This window comes from Engraulis encrasicolus, chromosome 2 (genome assembly GCF_034702125.1).
Source record: "Engraulis encrasicolus isolate BLACKSEA-1 chromosome 2, IST_EnEncr_1.0, whole genome shotgun sequence".
Lineage (NCBI taxonomy): Eukaryota > Metazoa > Chordata > Actinopteri > Clupeiformes > Engraulidae > Engraulis > Engraulis encrasicolus.
In genome coordinates, this window is record NC_085858.1 from 12281024 (window position 1) to 12290273 (window position 9250).

The 9250-nt window shown below is 45.5% G+C and overlaps 1 protein-coding gene across 1 annotated transcript in view; it reads left to right on the plus strand.

Moving 5' to 3' along the window:
- Positions 1–1258: 1258 nt before the first annotated feature.
- The window catches only part of LOC134468349 (junction plakoglobin-like), a 142541-nt gene continuing 134549 nt past the window's right edge, over positions 1259–9250 (plus strand). The window contains exon 1 of the mRNA XM_063222286.1: positions 1259–1374. The gene's annotated coding sequence lies outside the window, so the exon portion shown is untranslated. The remainder of the gene's footprint in view (positions 1375–9250) is intronic.

The window sequence follows — 9250 nt, forward strand, 5'->3', positions numbered from 1 at the left end:
GTCAAGGGTAGCAGGACCAATACAACTGCATATTGGAATTGACTGAAGTGGTCCTTTAAAACAACAGGAACAAATCAGAAGCAATGCCCTTCAGGTCATCTCCGGTCATATCCCTTTTTCCCATTTTGGAAGAGAAACAAGTCAATAGCCGGCGAGAATAAGCCCTCCTTGTATAAATCTATTGGTATAACCGTATGGCTCTGGAACCTTGTAGCTCTCTGAGCAGATTTAATTCTCTGTGTAAAGAGTGCTGGGAGTCCAATAAAACGACTGGGGGATTCTGTTCTGCTCAGGTCCCATTTGGCACTTGGTGGGGAAGATCGTTTAACTTTACGCTGCCACCTTTATTGCCCACATCCACAATTTATTGCAGTCAGTCTCAGGGTTATTTTTTCACTCTTACAACACTGACACAGAGTAGATCGCTTTGCATGTTAAATCTCATTCATCTGTCACTACATACGTAGGAGTGTGACAAACAGTTATCAGCATTCATCATCCATGTCTCTTCAGAAGGGAAATAGAATATTAGACGATGAGTGGCAGCATCATGTGTGGTTTTTATTCAGGATGGGTGCATGTAGGCTACATCAGATTCCCTTTACATGATGGTAGGAATGTATGTCTCATAAATGTAGGCTTATATGAATATCATGTATTTACATGATAATACGACAGTTGTTGCAGAAAGCATGTTCTGCGACATACTCTAGTCCTAGAGGCCCATAGCACAGGCAATTATGCAAAAGGCTGATGACCTTATCCACAAGTCAAATGACAACCCTGTCTTCGCAGTCCATTAGATTTATTGTGATTTTTGTAAATGAGTGTGCAGAGAGGGGGGATACCATTCACTAAATGAGCTTATAGTGTATCTGATATATATATATTTTAAAGTCATTTAGTGTCCTTTTTACAACCATCCCTAGATCAATGAATTATTAGGCCTAGACCGTATGTGGTGTTTTTTTTTCTCCAGCCCATACATGAAAGTTAGGTTAGAAGAGAGAAGACGCATGAATTGTTTCTTATTTTGACTGACTTAGCTAATGTAGCATGGCATTAAACATGAGTCACGAGTCATTCACATTAATTATGCCTATGATTTCCATGCAAATGCACATTAGTGAACTTATATATAGGGTTAAGTTGTCGCATCTAGGCATTTTGGCCAATAACGGTTTCATGCCCCGCCCATTGTGGGGTTGGCTTGCGTGCTGTGGGAGGGGACTCCATGGAGCGCTGCTGTCAACGGTATCATTGCCCAACACATTCCCGACTCGAGAGAGATCAAGGGACTAGGGGACAGCAGAAGTTTATTACCGGTGGACTACGCAGACGACGTTCTGAAACCGGCTATTCTACTTCGACAAGGTAATGAACTACACCCGGCAGTCGCTGAAATGTTGCAGTGAAGGGCCATTGCCGTGGTTGGCGACAGCCATGCGTACAGGGACATTCGATGATGGGAAGTCATCCAAATGCCAATGACCATGTATTGCCATAATGTGATGACTTCGCTGAATCAGTGTGTCTTGATGCATTGCCATTTGGGATTTCGTTTTATTATCCGTGCAAATATGCAAACACGAATCATCTTTGCTGTGACTGTCATGTTAGGTTTGTGGTCCAGAAAGAATGTCAGGATTTCTCGTGGTTATGTCGTTGCATATGGGTCAGAGGAGAACCGTTGATGTGTAGTCAGTGGGGTAAAATCTCTGGAATGAAATCTAGGACCGTTTGGTACAACATGACACGTGCACCAACACCCTGCAAGAAATAATCTGGAGGTCGCTACTAACGCAGTTCCAAATAATCATACTTCTGTAACATCAAGTGCGTTTCTACAAACGTGCACACGACATATTTGAACCGTAACGACAGAGCATTTCTTCAAACCGCTGCAGCTGAAGTCGTAGCGCATCGGGGATCTCCAGCACTTGAATTGGGAGCAGTTAATAAACAGATGGATACATTGCGTACTAAAGGGAATTCCAATCATTTTATTGTCAGCAGATGTGCAGCCTACTACATAGTAATAAGCCAAGGATAACTGCCTTGCTGGTCTATCTGACCCAACAAGTTGTCTGGAAAATACCTCGCTAGCCTAGTATGAAAAGTTTATGTTCACTCATGAGCGCGTTTCCACCCATTTTATTCCTCCGTGCGCTAACAACGGTAATATCCTTTTAAACGCACTGTGTAATGTTCAAGCATTTGGTGAGAATTTGGGGTTATTGGGGAGGCTGAGAGAGTGTCAGTGCCACACCTATCAATGCCATGCATTTACATGCGCAACTTAGTGGCATGGTCACCACCCAATCTGTGCGTAAATTGTTGACATGGCTGTTAGGCTATATGTTTGGGAAACCAAGGTTAAATAATCTGCTTTCCAAATTTTACTACGCTCACGCTACTGACAACAGCTAACTTAATGCCATATCTCCCGTTTCTTATGCATTGTACCAATGCTGTGCAATGTAGGCCTTAAGGGCTATAATTATATCATCACCCATTTTTTTATTCATTGATTTTCTCGTCCAACTAATATTGTCAAGCGCTGGGGATCACTAGGGAGGGATGTCTCGCGCGGTGTTTTGCTCTAGCCTTGAGGTATTTGAACATTTCACCCCTCTCTCTATCGTCTCTCTCTCTCTCTCTCTCTCTCTCTCTCTCTCTCTCTCTCTCTCTCTCTCTCTCTCTCTCTCTCTCTCTCTTGAACACTTCGCTGGTTGGTTTAGGGGTTCACTGACATATGGCTGCTTCCAGGTTTCTAACTGTTGCTATGGATGCTACCGAAACGCAGCCCTCCTGTTTCCCCACCAGTCGCTTGGCAGCTGGACTTAGAACAGAAGCATGATAAGATGTGGGTTTTGATAGGCCTCTGTAGCAGGTGCAATTGGTATTTCACCAAATACACACACCCCAGAGAAGAGTTAATGAGTCGAACTGTATCAAGCACTCTTTTTTAAAACACCATCTCTTTCTGGTCACAGCTCGGCTCACAAGTTATCATCAGTCAGTGCCACAGCCCTGGGGGATAACTTGCGAGTTTACTGAAAATTGAATTAATGTAAGTCTTTTTTCGTGCTGGATTATTAGCCATTGACTCCCTGTCACTTAGTGTTTTAAAGGTCAGTGAGGCGAGCTATTGCAGGAGATTAATGGAGTGGATTTGGCTGCCTGTGCCAGGACATACTGGCGTCCTTTCAACAATAGGCGTTTTTGTGGGGATTATTTGCGATGCGACCAAAAAGTCTACTATCATCTCATTGGGTCCTGTTGTGTCGTTAATACCTTACAATACTACTCGGATAGAAGTAAAGTACTGGGGGATTTACAGAAATGTTCCATTTTTGGAGTGGGTGTGGGTTCTCATTTCCTGGTGATTTAATTTGCTTGTATTCAAGTGTGATGTGTCCATTTCATGTCATGGATTATTCACTGTGTCCACACATGACTGCTGCTGGTTGTTGATGTGGGTTTGCCTCTCCCAGTCCCTAAGCGTTTCTCATTCTTCTCTGTGTCTTTCTTGTATCTTTCTTGTGTCTTTCTCGTGTGTGTGTGTGTGTGAGAGAGAGAGAGTGTGTGTGTGTGTGTGTGTGTGTGTGTGTGTGTGTGTGTGTGTGTGTGTGTGTGTGTGTGTGTGTGTGTGTGTGTGTGTGTGACGTGTGTGTGTGTGTGTTTGCAAACATGCGTTTGTTGTGTGTGTCCCTGCCTTGCTTGGTAGGTGGGTGTCTGAATGTGTTTGCGATTTTGTGTCTGTCCGCGACTGTGTTCAAACTTGTGTGTGTGTGCATGCGTGTGTGTGTGTGTGTGCGTGTGTGCGTGTGTGCGTGCATGCGTGCTTGTGTCGTTGTTTTGTATGTCTGCGTCAGATAGAGGGGGTGGTGTTCTCCATGACCAGAGCTCGATGGTATGTGGCCAGGGAGTCAGGGAACTGCAACTGCAAATGCATACCCCTCTTGTCTCCTCACACCAACCACTCCTTTCAACCATACCCCCAAACATTACAGTGTATTTTTCAGACTTAATCCAACACTTGGATCCACTAGAACAGCGGTCTCCGGCCCGGGCATGGCAAACATTTGAACTGCCATGAGGTTGGAACAAATGAAAACATAGGGCCTACTGTAGGCCTATGTGTGCTATCTGTGGCTATATGGTCGGAAGAGTTGTTAGGACCTCAGCCTCATTTGCGTTACATAATTTAGCACTTGGGGGAAAATAATTGAAGACTACTGCTCTAGAATAACGCTTGGGCAGACTTGGGAGACTTAGTAGAACTGTTAGCTTCCACTATAATCAATAGGTTACAACCTAGTCATGACAGCTCAGCGAACATTCTAAAAATATAACCCATTCTTTTCATTGTATTTTACATACAGTAACATCACAACATGACGCATCCAGCGTAGCCCCATTCTAAGTGTTAAGTAAATCTTCATGTTTCGAATTAACTCTGCTGCCAGATTTGCTGTGCCCCCACCCACCTCCCATGGCTTCCTTGCTCCCTCTCCCAGCCCCACGGCTGGTTGTCTCTGCTGGACCTAATGGGCGTGAAGGCAGCCGGCCCCATCCATGCATGCCACACTCCACTCTCCACACCACACCTGCCCTTCTCAGACATCTGGAGGCTGCAATGCTCCGTAAAACCCCAACAGGGAGGGCGGGCTGGAGGGGAGGCTGGCCCCTTAAAGGAACGCTGTGTGATGTGTCTGTGATTTTTGTAAGTGTAATGCACGCAAAATCAACTTCTCCTGCTAACGTAGTGTGAAGAAATACTCCTGACTACCGACATGTTCTAAATGAACTGTGCTGTATACCCAACAAACTCAAACGGTGGGCTGTCCTCTTAAAGTCTGCTGTCTTTTTTTTGTTTGTTTGTTTTTTTTTTTGGGGGGGGGGTGTTGTGTTGGCTGATAGATCTTTGTAAATGAATATGACATCTTTTTTAACACATTTAAACAAATAAGTTGACCAAAATGTGTTTCGAATTTACTGAAGATTGAGAAACATTGCATCCACCCTAGCCCCCACCCCAACGATTACACGTGGCACCCATAGCCTTGCTGTTCCTGCTGTGTGTGTGCATGCGTGTGTGTGGGTGTGGGTGTGCGCGTGCACGTGCGTGCGTGCGTGCGTGCGTGCGTGCGTGCGTGCGTGCGTGCGTGCGTGTGTGTGTTTGTGTGTGTGCGTGTGTGTGTGTGTTCGTGCGTGCGTAAAGTGTGTACGTCCGTGTGTGTGTGTGAGGAACAGCTGTCTCTAAGGAGGCTAGAGTTCTGTACAGGCTGCAGGTTTGCAGGCCAATCAATACAGTACTGTGAGCTAGGGGTGGGCGATATGACGATATTATATCGTGAATCGCGATATTGAGTAAAATATCGTCTCGAATCTGCCAAAGTGGAGAAATCGTATAGATCGTCTTGCAGTGAGGATGTTTATTATCAGTATCAGAGTGACGTTTTCTCACTTGTGTTGTTGTCTTCACTTTATTCTTTACATTATTGTATTCCAATTGTACACTTTATGAGAGTATCATCAGTGTGTTAACATTTTATTGACTGCAAATTACAAATTGCAAGTATATGAAAGTTGTTTTTTGTTGTTTTTATTTTTTGGATGGAAGATCGTGATAAAAAATCGAAATCGTGATTTCATGTTAAAATATCGTGATACAACTTTTTTGCCATATCGCCCACCCCTACTGTGAGCCCAGGTAGGTAGGTAGCCACCAACACTGCTGCTATAGCCTTCTGCTGCTAATCTGACTCTGATCCGGCCGGATACGGCTTTGATACACCTCTGATATGGCTCTGATGTGGCCACGATTAGGAACAAAAATCTATTATCATCTCATTGGGTCCTGTTGTTTCGTTAATGCCTTAAAATTCTTCTTGGATCATAGAAGTTATCTTCTGGGAGATTTACAGAATGGGTGTGGGTCCTGATTTCCTGGTGATTTCATTTGTTTGCTTATTGTACTCAAGTGTGATATGTCCATTTCATATCTTGGGTTCTGAGACTCTGTGTCCACTCCACACAAGACTGCTGCTGGTTGTTGATGTGGGTTTGCCTCTCCCAGTCCCTCTATTTCTATATTCTCATTCTTCTCTCTGTCTTTCATATATGTGTGCGTGTGTGTGTGTGTGTGTGTGTGTGTGTGTGTGTGTGTGTGTGTGTGTGTGTGTGTGTGTGTGTGTGTGTGTGTGTGTGTGTGTGTGTGCACGCATGCTTGTGTTGCGTGTGTTCCTGTGTTCCTGAAGGCTTGCAGGCCAATCGATAGTGAGCCCAGGTAGGTAGCCAGCCACCAACACTGCTGCTATAGCCTACTGCTGCTAATCTGACTCTGATCCGGCCCGATACGGCTTTGATACGCCTCTGATATGGCCACGGTCAGGATCAAAGCTGCCTCTGAACTCCCTTAGTATCACGTTACTATTCACTAGCTTCACCTACCCTACCTACACACCAACTGCATACATACATATGGAGACATACAGAGAGAGAGAGAGAGAGAGAGAGAGAGAGAGAGAGAGAGAGAGAGAATTCAGTTCTGTCAGTACACACAGAAAAGTAAAAGCTACAAGCTGTTCAACGATACGCACAAAGACACCCTGTCTCCCTCTCTCTGTCACACACACACACAGACAGACACACACACACACACGCACACACACACACACACACACACACACACACACACACACACACACACACACAGGATCACACACATTGCACACACTTCGCGCACAGAGACCCTTGAATTTACAAAGACTCAAGGTCACATACATTCATGAAAAGCTTCAGAGGGATTGTGCTGACATGTGTGTGACATGGGTTGCTCTTCTCACTGCTGCTTTGAAGTTTGTATTTATCATTCCGAGGATACTCTGTACTGCATCTAATGTCCAATTTGCATGTGCAATTTTTGCAGTCTGTGTAATAATATTAATTGTATGCTTTACAATCATGACAGAATCTACGAGATGGAAAATATATTATCTTTTAGAAGGATTATTTTGAGAGTATTATCTTGTTGTTGGCCTATAATGCGTAATAGAGGCAGCAGAAAACAGTAGCCGGATTATAATCGACTTTCAAATGACTTCGAGACTTGGTCTGACCTAGAGCATAACAATTATCATTTTCCAAACAGCATTGTTGACCCGCCTGCCTTGGTTTGCTACTGGTTGATCGATTCCTGACAAAGTGGGTGGAATTCCAGATTTGTCGGGGGATCAGAAAAGATAATTTACATTGCTCTTGGCCTGACCAGAAGAACGGCAAAGGTGTTGCGTCACTAGGAGGGCATGGCCTGGCTAGAAAACATCCCTTTGAATCGTCCTCCGTTGCTAAGTATGGCAGATTTGTGAGCACCGGGCGAAGGCATAATATTAATTCTCTGCTCCCATGCACACGCATTCCTGTGCTTGATCATCAGTCACGAATACAGCCTCTTAGAGATAACCCTCGAAAATAGTGCCATGTACAGTATATTGCTTTGCAATCTGTGGTCATTAGTTTAACCTTATATAGATAGCGGCATAGCTACTAAGTGTGAAAGATAACGTCTGTGCCCCTGCACGTCAGAGGAGTTGTTAATCAAGAAGCAAATTGTTTCTGAAATGGAGGCGAGGGGAGAAGATGCTGGACGCGATGTGTGGTTTCCTACAGCCTTTTCTCTTTCTTTCTCTCTATCTCTCTGTCTTCTGTCTCTCTCTCTCTTTCATTCTGTCTCTCCTCCTCCATGTAAAATGGATCCCCCTGACAGTAGGTGTGTGTGTGTGTGTGTGTGTGTGTGTGTGTGTGTGTGTGTGTGTGTGTGTGTGTGTGTGTGTGTGTGTGTGTGTGTGTGTGTGTGTGTGTGTGTATGCCGTGTTTATATGCCTGCACTGCCATGTCGGTGCCAATGCGGCCGCCAGTTCCGTGCCCAGCGTGGCAGCGTGTGGCACTGCGATAATCGGGTGCCACCTGCTCCCGTGGCAAAGTCCTACTTGCTACAGTGTTCTGCTCTCTACCATGTTGAATAGACCTGGGCGAGCATCATTAGAGCTGTGCCTACCTTGCCATGCAAATGAGTGGAAACTGGAAGTGGGCACGCAGGAGATGGAGCGTTTTCCATCATTACCGTGGTCCCTGTGTGTGTGTGTGTGTGTGTGTGTGTGTGTGTGTGCGTGTGCGTGCGTGCGTGCGTGCGTGCGTGCGTGCGTGCGTGCGTGCGTGCGTGCGTGCGTGCGCGTGTGTGTGTGTGTGTGTGTGTGTGTGTGTGTGTGTGTGTGTGTGTGTGTATTTGTGTTTGTGTGGTAAAGAGAGTGGTACATTAATTGTCCTTCCCCCTGAATCTAGATAAGCATATATGGGGAAAAAAGAATCCTTGGGAGGAGTTCTGCAATGCATTGAATCTGACTTTTTCCTCAGCAGAGGCTGTCTTTTTCTCAAAGCATAGCTATTTTTCCTTTTGTTGATTAATATATTTTCTTGAAACCTAGAGCCTTTCATTTTCATTTGTATATCACACAGGCTGTCCATCCAGACTGACCAAAATTACTATGTCCTTTGCGAATCTGTCCTCCCATCCCCGTGAGATGAGCAGACAGACAGACAGACAGACAGACAGAGGACACCGTCGTTACACCCAAGCCTCCTCCTGTCGTCTGCCAAGTCTCCCTTCTGTCCGTGCAGTGATTCATCTTTTGCAAACCAACACCCCCACTGCCACCTCACCACCACCACCCCTCCCCTCCCCTCCTCCTCCCTGTGTGATGGACAGATGCCTGGCAGGGTTGGCATAATAAACCAACACTTGCTGTTATTAGAGGCCCGGCCCGCTGCCTTGCCGTGCCGTCGCAGCAGATTGGCACTGGGTAAATATATTTGTCATAGGCATAGGCTGTGATGACAGTGTTAGTGCTAGTCGCTGATTTAGCCATATGCTATTTGAGTCACTGCACTCGGTCGGTAGCAACTATGGAGGCCATCAAAATGCTTATCGGGAACACTGGGAACTACTCTACCTCCGCTGCTGTAGCTTAGCCAGCAATCACGGCTTAGATTGTGGTACGAATGGGCACATTAGCGGCTATTTTCTGCAGCCCATTTTCTCCTCGTACTGTACACTCAAGTGGTTCCTTTTTCAGGCCTCTTTGTGTTCTGTGGACTGAACATTTTATACAGTATTTGGCTTGATTAACTGTTGTGTGTGCGTGCGTGCGTGCGAGCGAGGGAGTGTGCGTGCATGTGTGTGTGC